Source organism: Pleurodeles waltl, chromosome 5 (assembly GCF_031143425.1).
Source record: "Pleurodeles waltl isolate 20211129_DDA chromosome 5, aPleWal1.hap1.20221129, whole genome shotgun sequence".
Classification (NCBI taxonomy): domain Eukaryota; kingdom Metazoa; phylum Chordata; class Amphibia; order Caudata; family Salamandridae; genus Pleurodeles; species Pleurodeles waltl.
Genome location: NC_090444.1, coordinates 1,422,537,060 through 1,422,556,909, shown reverse-complemented (window position 1 = coordinate 1,422,556,909; position 19,850 = coordinate 1,422,537,060). Strand labels below are relative to the sequence as shown.

Genomic DNA, 19,850 nt, shown 5'->3' with positions numbered 1-19,850 from the left:
TGCACCTGACGCGGCTTGCACTGGTTTTCTTCTTACTTTCTAATGCAGCTTTAGCTCCTTGCTGAAAATTCTCAGACCCGTGGGCAATTAATGCCAAACTAATCTAATCGTTGTTTGCCATAGAAGAGTCTCAGCCTGTGAAAACAAACATTGGCAAAGCCAATAGGTCGCGCCTATGAAAGAGCTATTGGCTTTGCCTTTGCGTTTTAGCCATCTTGTACATAAGCGTCGCTGCTGTTCGGCATGGTTAAAAGTAAGTGGCGTAGAGGACAGTAGCGTGGAGTGTCGTAGAGTGGAATGGCAACAAGTGTTGTAGAGTGGAGTAGCAGAGTGTGTTGTGTATTGGAGTAGAATAGTGTGGAGTCGAATAGAGTGGCATACACTGTAGGGGGCACAGAGTGAAGTGTAGAGTGCAATGGCATAGAGTGTTGCAGAGTATAGTGGTGTAGAGTCCAGTGCCATTGAGTGCAGTGGCCTTGAATTCAGTGGTGTACAATTCAGCGTTGTACAAAGCCGAGGTGTAGATTAGAGTGGGGCATAGTAGAGTGTAAAGGCGCAGAGCAGAGTGGCGCGGAGCAGAGTGCTGTGGAGTGGCCTACAGATGGGTGATGAGGAGGGCAGTGGCACAGAGTGGAGTTCAGTGGCAGAGTGGTGCAGAGCAGAGTAGCATAGAGTGGTGCAAAGCACAGTATAGTGTCATAGAGTGCAGTGGCGTGTTGTAGTGCAGAATGGAGTGGCAGAGAGTTCAGTTGCAGAGTAGAGTGGCAGGTCAGTGGTGCAGAGTAGAGTGTTGTGACAGAGTACAGTGATGCAGAATAGAGTACAGTGATGCAGAATAGAGTGCAGTGATGCAGAATAGAGTGCAGTGATGCAGAATAGAGTGCAGTGATGCAGAATAGAGTGCAGTGATGCAGAATAGAGTGCAGTGATGCAGAATAGAGTGCAGTGATGCAGAATAGAGTGCAGTATCTTAAAGTGCAGTTGTGTAGAGTGCATTGGCGTACAGTGCAGTGGTTAAGAGAAGAGTGGCGTAAAGCAAATCGGATTAGAGTAGAGAGAAGCTGAGTGGAGTGGTGAAAGGTAGAGTGCAGTTGCATAAAGTGTAATGGCATAAAGCGGTGTAGAGTGCATTAGCATAGAGTGCAGAGTTGATTAGACTGACGTACAGTGGGTTTGCATAGAGTTGAGTGTTAGAGTAAAGTGCATTGGTACAAGAGTGTATTGGCCGAGAGCGCAATGTTGAACAGTGGCGGAGAGTGGAGCTGCTCAGAATAGATTGGTGTTGCCTGGAGTGGTGTAGAGAGAAGTGGTTAAGAGTGCAGTGGTGTACAGTAGAGTGGCAAATAATGCATTGGCATAGAGTAGAGTGGTGCAGAGAAGAGAGGCATAGAATGCAGTGGCGTAGAGTGGTGCAGAGTGGAGTATTCTACTGCCATTACAGACAACACATTTTCAATTGCAATGACCATTTCATTTGCACAGATATACAGTTTTACTAATAAAACTTTACTGTGCATAGACAAAAATGTGTGGAAATTGCATCACCCAGTGTAATGATCTGTTTAGATGATAAAGTATTTGTTCCCAACACACAGAAATAACATATTCTGAAACATTTACAATTCATTTGAATGTAGTCCTGTGCTACAAAAAGAAAAGAAAAAAAAAAAAAAAAAACATTTTTCTTGCCCCCCCGTACCCAGCAAGACTGTCAACTTAAATCCTCTCACTTTGAAGTCAGAGATACAAAAAGTAAACAAGTGCCCTCAGAAGACAGTGCCTGACATTTTACCTCAGGCTTCAAACGCACAGCAAATCGGACAAGATAAAAACAAGATTTAAAGAGTGCTGGGAAAGATACTGTAAATAAGATTTGGACAAGGGAAGGTACAAACTCAAGCTGGACAGCGTAAAACAAATCAAGCCAACGAATGGAAAGCAAGAAAACGTGAGTTACAAACCACAAAGCCAATGGCAAGCAACAGGCAGAATGCATTTAAGGTCAGCTTTCTGAACGTCCCCAAGATATCTTTAGCAGACCAGACAGCTCAGCTGTCTGGTAGGTTATAACCTAAATAGAGTGAAAATTCAGCTGCAACACATGAAACAATGACCCTTTCACAAGACAAAAGTCTGGTGTGCTACTCCATCCCCCCAAACTGGAGACCACTGCATAATTTGTAAAAATAAATAAATAAAAGTGAAGGGGCTCAACATTTTTCTTAGGAGCCTGCTGCCCTTGTTGATGAAAGATGAGGCTCCCAAAATCCAAGGCTGCCTGGTCTGGATTCCACTTTGTGCCTTTTTCTTCCACCACCCTATCATGTCTCTATCTCAGACTTGTGGGTTCTTTTTCATCATGAATTCCTCAGTAGGTTGCCATTTCCAAGATTTCTGTTCCTCCTTTTATCCTCCTATTCTGGGTCTGATGAGAAAAATAAAATAAACCCTGGTCCTGAAGAAGTGAGCCAGTCTACACCATGTGCAACCACTGGGAACTAATTAAACACTCACTGCATGCATATTTATTGGAAGAAGAACCCCAGAAATAACCATGCTGGTGTTCAGAAGGTGAATGAACAATAAAGATACTTTACAATTTTGTGTTTATCTTGTCATATTTGCAGCATGTTCAAAGACAAATGTTTAATGTCAGGCTAAGACTTCGGACAACTTGCTTCTTATTAAGAAACTGGAGAATACTTATTTATCTCCGATTGCAAAGTGAGAGGATTTTGTAAAAGTGATCTAGGTGACAATTCTGCTGGGGCACAGCCAACGAATGGAAAGCCTGTAGGGTGCCAGTTTTTTTTCCTAACATTTAAATATCAGTACATAAACTATACACATTTTAAATTATATCAGCATTTAGGGAAAGCACAGATGAAGCACTTTTATGAAGTGTGATGGAAACAAAACTTTCAGAAAGTTCAAAACAAATCTAGACACTTTACTTGGTGTTGCATAAATGATAAATATTCACTGAAACCAGATTGTCACACATTATCGTTTTTGCACTATACAGTTTTACCAGTGAAACCGTATATCTATGCAAATTTAGTGACCATTTCAATAGAAAATATACTGTTTGAAAATGACACTATGATACCTTACCAGAGCTCCAAAATGAGCTACCAGTTCCATACCAAACCCTTACTATTATCCTGCAGAATGGGCAAGGCACATTTGCTACACTTATGTTTCTTGTATGATGTGTGGACTTTTCACAATCCCTACGACTTCAGTGATTTAACATTAACGGCAGCAGCCTCATTCTGAAAATTGTTCGAGCACCACAGGCTGCATGAGACACTTGTTCCTCGGGTAAATTTTGTCCAATTTCAGACGCTCAAAGAGAACACTCGGTCACTTTTGTAACATTCCATTTACAAAAAAAAAGATGGATTGTTCTGGTGTGAAATGGCCCGCACATTAAGCAGAACAAGTGACGGAAAAAGCAGGGAATTTCATGTGCAAAAAAACAGCTCATTAAAGTCAAATTGCACGGGGCCACCCCAATCAGGGGGCCCTGCTTATGGCGGCAGTGCCTGACCGGACATGGCGGGTGGGTCAAGGAGCGACAGGCTCCCCGGCCCCCCACCTATCAAGAAAAACACAGCCGATTGGCTGGGAAGGGGACCGCAGCCCCGGAAACACTGTTTGGCAGCCCCAGAAGCGCTCTTTGCACTTCTGGGGTCACGCACAAACATTACGTCATACAGCCGGCCTTAAAATGTCGGCAGCGATTGATGAGCGCGTCTTTCTCACGCTTGCTGATCCGATCCGGGGACCCCAATGGCCGCAGCAGGAATGATCTAATTCACAGCCACCAACATTGGGTACGCAGGAACTAATGGTTTTAGTCAGTGACAGGAATTTGTACTCTGTTAAGGGTAGGCACCCCTTGAACTCTATAAATACTTTGTGAACAGGATTGTGGTTAGTGCGTATAATGTTTTGATTATGATTAACAATATTCTGTCAATAAAATACGGCCGGGGTTTACGACCCCTAATCCCAAAGTGAAGTGCATCTAAGGTTTTTAATTCAAGCTTACGCGGAGGTGGGGTGAGTGGTGTTGGATGGTAGGAGGCCTCGGCGATACCCGGCCATATGGAAAATGGTGTATAAATTCCTGAAGAACTACAAATGACAGCAGCAGAAGCAGTGAGAAGTGGAACGGTTCTTTATTTATAGTTCTACTATTTGTAATGTGCATACTAGGAATGGAATCACCTCTTGGTCAGGATCAGGGTCCAACACAGGTAAAGTCTAGGATTTACAGCCTTGGAGGAAAACAGGGAAGTTTAAACTGTGCAGCGAGCTAATGTGAAGGGAAATACCGACCCATGTTTTTTTAGCACAGCAGCAATGATGGGGGAGGGTGGTAACACTCTTCCTTAAATCAATTGTGAACTGGTGGGAGCATTCTGCACTTTATGTTGTCCTTAGACATTAGAGATGGTACCTTGGTGGCTATGCCTGGAGGGAACCCACCAGCGTGATGTTTTGATGATATGTTGAATAGATGGACGGCAGCTGCCGCAATTTGAATATGGCCTCTCGTAAAACAGGTTTGATTGTTTTAGAGGAGGTCATTGTCAAGATAGAAACTAATGTTTTCAGGTGGTGAAGTGAAAAGATGTGGTATCTAAAGCAGGAGGGCATTGGTTTAGTATTGTGGTGTTGTAACAGTATCTCCTTTTATTAAACTACAGGCCACATGCCTCAAAAGATAGGACTGTTATGGTTAGTCTGCCCTGCTCATGTCTAACATCTTATGAAGAATAAAGCCCTCAATATAAGCAGTGCTTCAACTCCAAAGAGATAGCCCTTTGACAACAGGAGACTGGTGAGTTTTTATTTAAGCACGGACATCCAAGCACTATGTAACTAAATATCAGAGCAAACTGCTCCCTCTTGCATAAGAAATCTGTGGTTACAATTAAAAAGAAATCGTTATAAAACTAGGGTCTGCTTTGTAATAAAAACAACTTAATTCAGGGACAGATTTACTAACATTTTGCACATGGGTTTCATAACAAAACTGACACAAACTAGCACAAATTGATTATTTAGGGTTTACTTTCCCGCACAAAGTTTATTTGGACTGAAAATAATCCCTAAAGTAACAGACTACCATTAGAGGTGCTTTGTTTAGTTGTGTGTCAAGGGAGCGTGCCACAAGACCAGCGCTTCATTTTTAAAATAACAAGTGCCAAGCCTATGCTATGAATATTAGGGTTGTTAAATACCAAGGCTTCCAACTCTAGATTCCCCCTCCTGCCTCGTCCACCTTTTATTTCACTCTTGCAGATTTCTTCTCGTCGCCGACTTCTGTCTGCTACTGCTTTTCCATCTTTCTCCTCCTGCTTCTTTCCCACCATTTTTTTTTTTTTGTTCTCTCTCTTGCTCTGGATGAAACTCAGATAATGGCCGGTCCCCAAAAATGAGTGCTGGTGGTCCCCACCTGCTACCACCGTCTTAAGTTAAGCACTGACATGGGCGCTCCTATGCAGCCACCCATGGTTTATGATGCAAAGCGCTATCTACTAACATTTGTATACAGGGCTTTGTACTAAAGGCTGGTGTGAAAAAAAGGGGACATTTGTATTTTCTCCAAACGTCAGATCTTGCATGTATGCTGCACTATACAGCACACATCCAAAGTGGGAAAAGTTTTAACATTTGTCTGGGAATAGTATATTGTTATGAATGGGGACCCATTCAGTACAAAACCTATGCTAGACATGACACAGAAACCTTTGCACCATACTATTAAGGGGTGTGCATGGCACTATGCAGTCTGATTGGATGTAAGCGCTATGGAAAGTGCTGTCCTGCTCAATATCTGATTTGAAATCACACTGTCCTACTATCTCCTTCTCGCACAATGCACAGCAGCCAATTTGGTTGCTGTGAGGCGTTGCGCTAGTTTTTTTTGTTTGTAAATCTACCCCTTAATGTGCTTATTCTTTAAACATGGTACTCATGAAGTCAACAGAGACAGGTTGCCTAATCATCTGGAATTAGGGAGTTCTAGTATTTGGAAATACAGCATCATCCTAGTAGGTGAACGTAATGGAAGTGGTGGGTGAACATAGCAACTGATATTGACTTCCAGGACATTTGACACTCTTCAGGTTCAAGCTATTTACCAGGTAATGCAAAAAGAAAATATACCAATCACAAAGGTAAGGTGACCTACCTTGTGCGTTCCTAAACAACATCCCTTCCATAACCCAGGACCATATAAATGCCTGGTCTTAATTTTGGAGCTTGCCTTGAAACACCAGCGCAAAATATTTATGCTAGTCATTCAGACAGGCTTTATGGGTAAGGCGGTCTTTGAAATATTTACTGTCAGTTTGAAAGTGGGAGAAAACCTAAGGCAATCGGAACTTCATTAGTCCTTCAACAGTAGGATGTGGTTGTTTAAGAACATTTGGTGGCAGAGGATGCTTTCACACCAGTCTCTACTAGAGTTGCAGCCCTGCGTTTCCACATCTGTTAGTGGATATTTACAGTACTCACCCTCAAGTGATAAAAAAAAAAAAAATACAATTACCTACACTAGAATATGTTAACATGTGGCGATTGTTGTAACTAAACAGGATCTCTTGAAGTGGACCACAAATTAGCAGTGTATTTTATCTAATAACTAAGAGGCGTCTACCCCACTCATTACATTATCTGTAGAACGCCCAGACCACCACATCTTCATTTAACAGCCGAGTGCTTTATTATAGATTATTAGAACAATTATTAACAGATGAAAAATGGCTGAATTTACACACAACGAATTATTCCATCAGGACAGGAAGGCCAAATTCATGTCAAAGGTATTTCAATTTAGAGTCGTTTTATGTAAATAGGACTATCCCAAGCTGGATTTTGAAGCCTTTGAAAGGACCCTACATAACCAAAATGACTGCCAAGTTAATATAGATAAGAGTTTCCGTCCTGAAAGACGATATTGGAAATAAAATTGATGGTTATATTTCGCATACTAGGCAACTCTTTCACCCCCTAAATTTTTCTCTAGTCAGAAGAGACCGTCTAGACACTGGCACTTGCCAATCTAGATTGCACAAAGGTGGAGTGGCTCTGGTGAGTTAACTATGATTCAGAGCTGAGAAGGCAGTTAAAGAATACTCAAAGGGAATATAAAAATGAAGTTATTGTTGCAAAAGTTACTTTCTATGCCGAATGAAATTTAAAAACACAAAATTCTTTTGGAAACGTTTTCTCAATCGTGAGGTCATTAAAAGATCCTGTACATGTGCGTTCCCCTCAAAGTAACAAAGGTTCTGTGACAATATCTCAGGATTCTTTGAGGACGAAATTAGGACCATCTGCAGATCCTTCCCTCTGGAAACAGAGGTCTTAAACGAGGATAAGGCCAATCATTGTAAGCTCTCTGAGGCTGTTCAACAAACGTTGGTGGTGCCGGAGCCTATCAACTTGCCTTCTTCCCTAAGGTTTGGTTCCCTGAGCCTGCGATCAGTTAATGCTCATCTACTGCTGGTAGCAAGATTGTAGGGAACACAGATAGGAGACAGGGTATTTTCAGTGACTCCTTGCCCTTCGAACTTAGGATGCATGCCTAAGTTTTAGAATTTCAAAAGGCTCTAAAGACCTGGCTATTTCCCAAATACTAACTGACCTTGTTCATTTCCAATAGTCTTCCTAGACAGCACCAGGACACGGCTTTGTATTTGCTGCGCTTTATGTTGTTGTTAAATACAATACACAGAGTTTCAGTGGTCAGTATTCCAAGAAAGGTATAAAAGACCAGGGCAGAAATAGTCCATTTGTCTGGAACCAGTATAGAAAAGACAAGAACCTTCACCCGCCCCAAGATGGCATGCTTCATTACAAGGTCACATCCTCATTCCATTATCCAGAGAGATAGTGCTGTGGACAACAATCCTACGGGGAGGGGACCTCTCGAGGTGTTAGTTTCGATGTGCTAATTTGTTAAGGGAAGGTCCTACGTCATGATAGGCATCAGTTGAAATTATGAAATGCAGCAGAGGGAAAGAAGCAGTTAAAAACTTCAGTTTGGTAGACCTGCATTTATTCCTGGCCCAATAGGTAAAAGTAAAAAAAAATAAAAAAAATAAGAATAATAATAATAAAAATACATGTAATTTGACCTAGTATGAAAGAAAGGTCAACGTATTACAGCCTACATAAAATCTATCGACTAGGTGTCCAGGGTGGTGATTTCCCACCTAATATGGCTGGTGCACCTTGTAATGCTCTGCCCAAGATTCACGTATTCTTTCACAATACTGCAGTGCTAGAATCAGTCTTACCCATTCTCACGTTGTCCCTGACTCAGCATGTGCTGGAGACCCCTCAGGGCCCAATGCCTCACATGACCGGGGCTTCGCTGGCAGTGGCCTGGGACCAAGAAAGCTGTGGTGGCTTAGGCACTCATCCAATACGACTAAGGCAACCATTCACCCGGTTGTCAGATGACTGTGGTGAGTCAGTGACAGTGTCTGGGGCAGAGGGACCTACCCGTTTTGCCCAGAGGGGCCCCAAGCAGTGTACAAGCCAGCGAAGTGTTCCGAGTGGTGAGACACTGAAGACGTCTGCATCCAGGCAGAAAGGTCCTGCGGAGGCCCACCACCACTGCAGTACAACATGGGGGAGTGCAGAGGCCCACACTGTAGAAGTCATTTACATTACCATGGTGTGCACTTTGACTTGGTGAGCCCACATCTGGAGAAGGGTTCTGAGCAGTCAGAGACCTCTTTCACTAAGGGCAACTCACCCAGCTTCTGTCTGACCTACTTGAGACTGGAAAACAAATGAGACACAATGATGCCCCATATATGTGGCTGTGCTCCAGGGCTACACGTCTCTCTGACGACACGGAAGTGCTCTATCACCCACAATAAAGATGAGGTGTGCCATATAACTTACTGAACCCAAGGAACAACACCACCTGGATAACTTGTCAAGATTAACTTACAAGAAGGTGCTATGATGTGCCTGGCAAGCCCCTTCTACCTACTGTGTTTGCCATTCATTAAGTTACACCCAGCCACGGGTGATTTCGGTGGATATCAACTCTGAGTGCTAGCTGTATACCAGGAGGATGGGTGGGGCCTGGAGGAGAGCCGTCCATTTACTTCTGCTCCATCTAGTGGGAGATGCCTTGGCCATGAATCCCTTCCATACAAAGAGCAATTGCACCCACTGGTGAGGTATCCTGGTACACTGGATGCCACGTGGGGGGGGAAGTGGTGCCTAGTCTGGAGGGCTGGGACTGGAACAAGCCTGACAACCTACAAGTATCTCCAATGTTTCCAGGGCTGTTATCTTTCCAACCAGAGAGGTACTGAAGAGTTTTTCCCCCCACATTATGCTGTCCTTCCTTAGACCTGCTCTTTCCTCTCATGGAAAGTTAATGGGCTGAATGATACAATCAAGAGGGATGAGATCCTTAAATACAACAAATCATTAGCTCCAGATATCCTTCTCTTTCAGGAAACTCACTTATTAGGTAATAACTGCAACATCCTCAACAGATATGGCTACGCCCAAATTTATCATTCAGGATAAAAAAGCGAGGCTAGGGGTGTGGACATTCTCCTCACACAGTCCTTCCTCCTCATGATATCCAACACATATACTGATCGGCTCAAGTGTTTTGTTATGGTTACAGGAGGATGCAGCTGGTTTACTTTCTGTTCCTCTATATCGCCCCCCCCCTTTCCTCAGAGTTTGACAAATTCATCATTATCTAAGCTGTCCAAACAGCTGAAGTCCCTGCCACCTGGTAGACTAATGGTGGGTAGTGACTAACGCAGCCCTGGACTTTTTTTTTTAGTAGCAGAAGGACCAACCCCATGGGTCTCTGTGATGCTTGGGGCCGATGTCACCCCGATGAACGACAATATACATTCTTACCCCACTCTCATTCCTCCTTTTCCCATCTGGTCTACTATTATCTCCTTGCAGCTGACATGGCAAGAGTGAAGGAGGCACATAGGCTATCCAATGTAATTAGGTCCACTGCATGGTATTCTGGGCATTGAATGAGAGGGAACAGATAGTACAGGGACCCGCCACCCTGTGGTAATTGGATTCCGAATTGCAAAATGAGATATTACTAGACACTGACTCACGTCTGACCACCGTGATTTGCATAAATTGACACATAAGATGGATATCCTTACCACTGCAGAACAGACATAAGTATATGGCCTGTGGCTGCCCCAATATGCTTAAAAACATATGGGATGCGTGGTTGAGTCATTGGGGATAAAAAGGGCAGAGGGCAGTAGGAAGAGGGATCTTAGCAGGATTAATGTTTTCATGGTGTATCTTAATCAAATGCCTCTTACCATGATTTGCTGCAAGTATCAGTGCTGTTCTTTTGTTATCTTCTTGCATAAAACGATTTTAAAAAAGGAACAAGTGGAGAGACATTCATCCAGACCAAACATTCTGGTGTGTAAAATTTCAAGTTACAGACAAGGACGGCAACCGATACAAAGTTCCGTTCATGCCTCGAAATTAGGGACAGAGAGGGGGCCCTTGACTCAATGTAAATTAAGTCCAGCTGCAGCGAATTAAGCACTTTGTCACCCACCACTGGTTGTTTATTTCATTTTATATTTTGCAGAGTACAAATGCCAAAAATAGCCAAGGTCTCAATCTAAAGCTTCCTTTTAAGCTTAAATCCTGGGACGAGTGGATCCTCCTGCCCCTGCCATACTTTCTGAAAGCCCCTTTACTAACATTAGTTCTTCACCTCCTAGCCGCCCCATCCTCAGGAACAGAGCTGTGTATTAAAAAAAAAAAAAAGTGAAATCTTTTATTGCCAGTACTTCTAAAATACCTTTTTGACCATTCACAAATGATAAACTTCCCTTGGGACTCTTTCTATTTGTGAATGGGTTACAACTACCTTTCAGAAGTTTCAAAAAAAGTATGTTTTACAATAGGATTTTGGTTGCAAAACGTTAATACATACCATAAGGATAGAGTACTTGGAAGGAAGGTCCTAAATAGGTCTCTTCCGAATACCGATTCAGTATGGTTTCCTAAAATCCATTCAGTGATTCAGTAACCGGTTACCAAATCACTAAGTGCCTGATTTAGAGTTTGGCTGATGGATTACTCCATCAGAACACTGGCAGATATCCCATTTGACGAAATATAAATCCCACAGGAAATAATGGAATTTATATTTTGCAGACAGGATATCCGTTACCATTGTGATGGAGTAACCCGTCTGCCAAAATCTAAATCAGGCCCAAATAGTTCTAGTACATCTAAAAATAAAACGTACTGGTCGCAAACGTTGCAGTTTACTGAATCTCAGGGTCTGCATCCAGTAAACATGTTTGTAACCTGCCCCTTATTTCCTTGTTCAAATCGCAGACTGCTTCCAAGCAATCCAGCCAGTCATGACTGGAATGCCTAATGCTCTTTACTCTGCCTCAACTACATCACCCAAGTCCCTCTCGTCTCTACCACTGACATCAGAGCCACTGCCTCGGGAACCCTATTCCACTTTTCACACCTCCCCCGCACCCACTCCACAAAAACCCCTGATTAATGCAGCAGACATCAGCACTTCTGACTACTTCTTGGAGTACCACAATGCCCCAGAGTTCTGCTGGTGCTTTTCAAGCTTGAGATTCCGTTCCAGCATGCACAACCAATATATTGAGGGTGATCCAAGGTACTCTTCCAGGGCTTGCAGACCAGGAACTGTACTTTCTCAATACTTCAGTTTTTTCCTGCTCATAATCACTTTGACTACAACTAAAAACTATTCACAAAGTGAGAGCAGAAATATAACACACTACCTTTAAAGGGAAAGGCTACTTCATTGCAGACAGGAGAATACACCAAGTGCCTGCATTCAGCCTCAACCTCGAAGTGTTGTTCCTCAATGGTCACCTCTTTTCACCAACCTTTCAATTCTTTTCTGAATTACGTCAAAACATATTCTCAAGCAGTCACTGAAGTCTCTAGCAGCAGTGTTTTGATGACATGCAGATGTACAGGTCGACCTTAACCAATGAAGGAGTGTTTCCTGCTTAGAAGACTGCAACTCTGGAAAGGAATAGGTGTGTCGGTCTCGGTAAACCCACACTCAGATATGTATTTGTGTAGAGGCCTTTCCAGGAACAAGTGTATAATTTAGGTGCATTAACAGTACACAGCAGTTCTCTGTAAGACTGGCCCTACGGAGAATGGTTCAAGCACAACAGCCTTTGACTTGGATTACGCTACACTGGACTTCCAAGGTGTTTGGTTCTATGCTCAAAACAATAAAAAAAAAAGATGTCACATACTGTCAAGGAGGATGATCGGTCAAAAATTTAATAAACAAGTTGTATTTCTGCAGTACTTGCCCATTAGACGCAGAAGCGAGTTTAAAATAATAACTACTCAACTGAAGATACTGCTACAAGAAATCCTTATGCTGCATTCAGAATAAATGTTTCCCCATTGTGAAATTCAGAAAGTCATATGGTCAGACTTCCAGAAACTCCCTGGCCTCCCAAAATTAAGAAGAGCTATCACAGAATGGCATAGCATCAATGTGAGGCATGAAACTCTGAAATTCCCTTCAGGGTTTTTAGTGTGGACAGGGAGACAAAGCAACAAGACAACCATATAAAATCTCCTTATTTGTCTATATAGTGCTAACACGCCACTGTGCGGCCGTTTCAGCACTCCGAGACAGTGCAACAATACAAAAATTACAAAACAAAGCAGTATCCAGATAGTGATAGAGAGCTGAGTTAGCGTCATTAAACAAGGGGCACAGACAACAACGTAAATTTCCCCTCCCCGTGACCCCTCAATCAGCATGGAGGAACTGCATGTGAAACTTTGATTTTTTTTTTCTTTCCCCAAGAATACTCAATTGCCTTATTTTTTATTGTGAATTAAGACACCCCTTGATGTGGGTGAATTTCACCTAGAAACGAGTAGCATGAAAGAAGCATAGTAACATTAACTGGAGCATAAACAGTGCTAAAACAGCACAAAATGCATAAACTGGAAAGATTAGTTTTTGTCGGTGCGCCTAAGGCGAGCAATACTCACTTCACACCGTTTCCCGTTAAGACAATTTGTTCAAAAGGAAATCTAAGTACAACTATTTACACAGCATGTTTTACTGGAGAATTGCGCTTTTTTCCCCAGCTAATGCGGTTTGGGGAAGCATTCCAATTTGTGAGCAGCAAATGCATGTGTGCTTCCAGATTGTGTGCTTCCAGATTGTCCAGTTCCCGATTCACAATAGTCAGCTGCACCACTGCTGCACTGAACTGCCATGGATGACCATCCATGATCAGTAAGGCAGCAGGTACTTGCCAGCTGGTTTACTGTACATTGGCTCCAGTGCACCATATGAGTGAAGGGAAAGAGTTCAGATAATGTGAGCAGACATAATGCGACTACGACCCAAGTGAGACATAGTGCTTATTCCGCCCTGGGTAAAGGAGTGAGTGTACTCCAATACAGGGTTATCTACCGCACTGTTAGGACTGGGAATGTAATAATATGCTCCAGCGTTCCTTGCTTGCATGAACATTGGCTGATGGGGATGGGGTGGGGAGGGGGGGGGTCTGCAGCAGAGGCATGATCTGTGACTTCCTCTGGATAGACCCTGCACTGGGGGTCTGAACTTCAACTGAGTAATTATGGACGCCTACAGATATACAGCGGTCACATACCGAGGCCAGCGCTTAGGTACAGTTTTTGCAGAGAGGAAAGATGTGTGCAAATACACTTCATTTTGCATAGGAAGAATTTTGTTATGTCAATTTGCACGTGATCACTGTACTTTTTTTTACTGCAGAGCAAGCTAAAACTTTTGTGAATACAGGTCACCAGCTCAATCCCATTTGACCACATACCAGTAGACCCCGGACCCTAGGCTTTTCTGTACCTCTACCTCTCATACTAAGCAGATTCATAAATCACTTAATCCAAGTCACCGCTAAGTATCTACAGAAAATACAATTAAAGATTTTTTTAAAAATTATATTCATGTGAAAGTCTTTGAAGAGACAAAACTGTGCTGACCAGTTGAAACATTTTAGTTGATTAACTGATTTAGTCTGTAAACTTTCTCCATTACATCCATCAATACGGCAGCTGAATCATGCTGTAACTCAACATTTAAAAATATGAAAGAATGAGATTTGAAATGCACAACGAATAATTAAAACTGAAAAGCTAATGTTCAACATTATGCTAGCCATGGCAGGGAATATGTGGTAGTGCATGGAAGAAGCATGAGGAGGAATCAAGCCGACCCAGCCCCAATATTTGTAGCGCTGGCCATGGGCTCCATGTTGGCCCCGGCACTTATTGTTTTACAAATTAAGTATGATCTTGTTGAGCTCCAAGTTGCAAACCTTTACCTGCCAATAAGCAATCAGATGTCTCCTCTTCACTGACACTCTCAGATTCCAGGCCTGGACTTTCACTGAAGAAATCAGTGTACTCTCCGAGTTTTCGCCTTGGTTCAGTTTACTTAAACCAGTTGGTCTACACACCTTAAAATAAACATTTGTAAATAAAAAGTTCATGACTAGCAATTTTGCTATCCAGTGACATGGCATTACCTAGTATCCTTAAACCACTGAGTTTTCACACTCAGGAGGCGATCACTAGAAATCCCTCTGGCCTGGGTGTGTGGTTGCGAGAGGATTACCCCAACATTGATGAGCCAAGGAGGAAGGCTGGAGGAAGGGGCAAACAGCTCTTTGTGATATATTTCATGGGATGTAAAACACAAGGTGGATCAAGGTCTTCTTGTCCTCCACCAAACCTAATTGTTTTAACATTTTAAACAAACATTTACCAAAGCCAACAGGTCTGAGCTCTAGAATGCACAACTGTTTGATTTGCCTTGAGCTTTTCACCCCCGCCCCTTCCTCAACTGCATGCTTCATGGCACTTGTGCATGAACGCCCATCAATCTTGGGATGGGTATTCCATTAAAGAAAATCATTCAAAGATGGCCAATGAAGTGCATGCATGCATCATGAAGTATACACGTGTTTAGGTCATCACGCATGTGCCGCAAGCAGGCATCCTTTTTTAATATAATGTTCCAACCAGCACAAAGACCATGTTAAAATTCAAATTAAAAGTTAAAAAAAAGTGTGTGTGTGTGTGTACAGCTGGACCCTAATAAGCTAATATAAACGGACACTGGTACGGAGGCATCACAGAAAGACAGAGGGATATAAAAAGGGAGCAAGAGAAAGGAATCATGCACTCCCTTGGAGTGCCCAACAGTAAATACATTTCCCTCAAGTATGTGGAAGGTTACAGCTTGTATATTCGGAACACAATAAGCCCTAAATTCTTCTGTGCAGGACAAACACAATAACAGGGAGGAAAGCCACAGAATCAGGAGCAGACAACAGAGAGAGACAACAAATTCATCCAATCATTGGTGGTGGGATGGGAGGGGAGTAGGGATGATCAAAAGCCCCCCCCCTATATATATATTTTGTACAGTAAAACAGTAAGTCTGCCAGCAGACAGCTAAACTGTCTGTAATCAAGACCTAAAAATAAACCACTGCGTTTTAATCAGTCAACGCTGTTTAAGCTTCCAAACAAGGCAACAGCTGAAAATATTGTGTTTAGGAAAAAAAGTGGGAAAAAAATGTGATGAGGTATGGACAGAGACGTTTTAAGGCATGGGCAAAGTAGGCTCTGGTCCAGGGCCCCAGCCTTTCAGGGTGACCCCGGATAGTGCCATCTCTGTTCTGCAGAGTCTTGCCATGATGGCCGTGATTAATTCTTAAACAGATTGTTTAAAAAACCGTTTTACACTTTTTATTTCTAATGTCCGAGTGACGGTTACAGACATTTTGCAGAGAAGAAATGTTGTGTTTATATTACACGAAACACCATTAAAATGTTTCTTTTAGATCAAAACAAGACCTCGCATATAAGAGGGTGTCAAAGAAATTATTTGCAATAATATTAGTGAGCAGCTGCTGTGTTACAATATTGAAAACACGCATCACTATGCCTGAATAGTAGAAGTGAACACGTTTAGAATTTGGAGACGTGTGCCTGTGCACTGTCAGTAACTCGGCCAAAGAGGGGCATGATTGCGCTGAAATAGGATAATAAATTCAAAAATGTTCCAAACAGGCCCCCAAAACATGCTTGGCTCGGGGCCCACAAAATCCTCAAGATGTCCCTGGGCCTGGATGAAAACTAGCTCTAAAACACAAATTAAGGGTCCAGTTGCTTTCGACACAAAAAAAAACATTCCTTCTCAAACTCAAGGTTGTTCTGTGCTTAAATCGGCTTTTGCAAGGACACAAATGCAGTTGACGCTGGCAAAAGAATTTCCATTGCTTTCCTATCTGCAAACCACACCCTACCAAACAACTAAGGACGGGGGAAGTGCTGCGATTCGGCAATGCACTAGTGCCCAGCCCCGGGGAAAAACATAACTTTTACTGAACAACCACCAGCGAAGAAAGTGGAACTTGCCCACTAAGCAGCAATTATGCTGTGCACAATTTAAATGCCGAGCACGACTGGCTGTAAAAACACCCCATCCGTCAAGCAGAGTTTGGGCCTTTCGAGTATGATTAACAGAACGAACTTTCAAAGGTCATCTAAATGTCAACACATTTAAAGGGATGCTCATAGTGGGAAACCTAGCGCCACCCTCTTCCCCACCCGTAATTCAAAACTGCCATTCACCAATGTGTAGCAACTAATTTAAACAGACAATTAAAAATAGGGAGACAGAATGTGCACGGCCACATTATTTGAAATGTAAACGACAGATAATTAGGCCAGGTGAACCCAAAGTCTTTTCAGATAATGCCATACAAATCCTACGAGTTTTTACTAAATGTTGAAACTTTAGAGCACGTAAAGCTGTGACAGGACATGCAGCGGGGAGGAAGTGCCAACATACTGTATGAGGTAATATTTCAGGCTGAAAGACCCGTTTCCAACTCTTCCACAGACCTGTGCCCCCCCTCCCATTTGCACAGGAAGAAAGGTATAACTTTGTGGTTTGCTTGCTAAACAAATGCTTATCTGAAAAAGGCCTAGTATTTACGGTTTTGTTTGTACAGGCGCTGCACATGTTGAACGCGGTTCCAGTAACGCTGTATGAAGGTTAAACCTCAAGGTTACCTGCCATGGTAACAAAAAACACAGCGGGTGCATTGAAGTTCCTGTTTGCAGTCAGTTTATCTTGACGTCCGATCTAATTTATAGAGCTCATGTTCTTGCATTTGATGTTTGTCCTTTCTTGTTCGCGAGTTTTGTGAGCTCTTTCTTTGGCAATGAACTTTCCACGGAGATCAAGAGTGTGCCACAGGAGGAGGTCAGCCCCCTTTTCATTAGCTGAGGCATTAAGAGGCCCTGGTCTTCTTTATCCTATCCAACCGCAGGAGATTAGTACAAGAAACATGCCAAAACTTGGTAAAACTTCAAGTGTGCGCGCAGATAATGCATACATTTGCACACCAAGCTCAAATCAGGAAAGGAACTTCACAGAAAGGCAAAAAAGTAAAACATGTCGTTAACTGAATTGTAACCCTTTGCAGAAAACAGGACGCGTACATAAATGCATGAAATTCTTTGTTACAAGGGTCGAGGCCTAACCCTCTGGCCACTCCACATGGCCCCGCATCTAAAGTAGGAACGTTTGACATATGTAGGTTGCAAAAGAACTCATTGTTGAAAGCCTTTGAACATCGGGCACATTTTGGGCATTTCAAAGTAGTGACAAATAACATATTAAAAGTATAACTTTTGGCTAAAAATGCGTCACAGATGGCAGGGGGTGCTACTAATTTGTTTTCTAGATTACTGCAAACACGCATAAAGTAAACGTTTAGTACCACATGCATGTTTTTATCATTTAAATAACTTTTTAATGGTGACTGACTCATAGCCCATTCTTAATACAATCACATTACAAATACGTAGTTGTCAGCTAGACCAATCTTGAAGATTATTTTCCACAAATGCTTTTTTTCCCCCAGCCATGAGCAATATGCACGCTGGGAGCTATAGGTCAATACCCATGACAAAACTACAAGTCACAGCATGCTTATATATGAGCAGATGTTGAAAGTCAGGCCTGACACGAGGCCAGTTGACCACTGTAAAGTTGAAAAAAGGCCATTTTATCATCAGCCCCACTTAAACTGCACTGCTAGATGGTTTAGGGCATCAGATCCCGCAGGGAGAGCGTTTTATGTGCACCCTTTCGCCGCGCTATTTATATCTTGTCACAGACAGAGAGCAACAAAAAGCAGACGAAATCTGCCATTGAAGCAGATGTTAAAAAAGCAATCGCCCATAAAATATCCACGCAGTATTGTAAACTTTGGCTACCTACCTCTGTCGCATGGTAGCACCTGCAAATAAAAGGCGGAGGGGTGCATTTGTATTTCCCTTGACAGATGCCAAAACTCCGTGCCCTGGGAAAAAAGATACAAGAATACATATACACAGTTGCTGCTTAAGTTAGCAATTTGTTATTTTTACCAACAGTGTTTTGGTCTCATTGGACTCCCTCGGCTGGAAGTTTCTATGATATTTACTGACTGGAATGCATATCACGTTTAAATGTTGAGATCTTCACAAGGGCACCATTAAATTACAACTCCCTCCAAACACATATTCCTTTCCGCCGACAAGGCAACCCGCTGCCCGTACCTTCTACCAGACACAACTCAAGATATTTTCTTGAATAAAAAACATAAAATAAATAGAAGCTCAAAACAATTTTTAATAACCCGAAAAAAATGGACTGAAAGAAGGTCGACCATGCACTCCGTGTCCCAAGCTGCATTTTTCACTTAAGACCTTTAATAAAGTTTTAAAAACATCCCCGCCGAAAGAATGTTAGAGAGAAAGCAAGCTTCTCACTCTGTGTGTTTTCTTTAGGTTAACTGGCATCAAATAGTACAATATTTTGAAGATGTGCACAAGCCAAATAACCCGTGCGTTTTCTCGCGCGCTTTCACCCCCCCCCCCCCCCCCCACCCCCCAAAAACAGTTAAGTGTTGGAAGAAAGAAAACTTCACTCACCAGAATATCTTGCGGGGCACGGAACCGAGAGACCCCCGTTTGTCATCTGGCCGCTATAATACTATAAGAGAGGAAACGCAGCCTTGCTGCTTGTGGAAGGAATTGCCTGCCTTGGGTTCCACTCGTTAAAGAAACATAACAAGAAGCGAGTCAGGGTCTACTCTTCGCTCGTACTCGCCATTTTCTTTGTGCCTGCTATGATATCCTCTCTGCCTAACAGCTGGTATCTTCTATCCGACTCCCCACTCCTCGCTGTGCCTGGCTGCTCGCTGGTTTCACTTTCTCAGCTCCTCATCTGACCCTAGCATTATCCCGCCGAACACGCCCCCCAAGAGCACAGCAGCAGGCTGAAACCAACTCCTAAGTAAACGGGACCCCGAACTTCACAGCCAAACCCAGTAACTAGGGAGGGAAGCGCTGACAGCTGGCTAGAGTGCTCCTAGCTGCTTGAAAGCCTCTCTGTCTAAGTGCAGGAGCCGAAACCATAGAGTATATAGTTCTTCTGAAGCTAGACGTTACATTCTTAAAGGGGCAGTGCCACAGGAAGCTAGCATAGCATTCCCTCCCCCTGTTGAACTTTCTATGACAACGGTGCCAATCATTCCAAGTGTTTTACGTAAGCAATCCAAATTATCCTGTGTCCACCCTCTGGTAGCTTGGCACTGAGCAGTCAGGATTAACTTAGAAGGCAAAAGTATTTGTGCAATAAATCATGTAATAACACAGTATAGCACCACAAAAATACACAACACAGTGTTTAGA

General features: G+C 42.8%; 1 long non-coding RNA gene across 2 annotated transcripts in view; it reads right to left on the bottom strand.

The window, feature by feature from the left end:
- Positions 1-19,563, bottom strand: part of LOC138296517 (uncharacterized) — a 166,087-nt gene extending 146,524 nt beyond the window's left edge. For both annotated transcript variants that reach the window (XR_011203847.1, XR_011203848.1), the window contains exons 1-2: positions 19,089-19,563; positions 18,394-18,475 (exon numbers count right to left, since the gene is read on the bottom strand). This is a non-coding gene — a long non-coding RNA (uncharacterized lncRNA). The remainder of the gene's footprint in view (positions 1-18,393; positions 18,476-19,088) is intronic.
- Between the last annotated feature and the right edge of the window lie 287 nt (positions 19,564-19,850).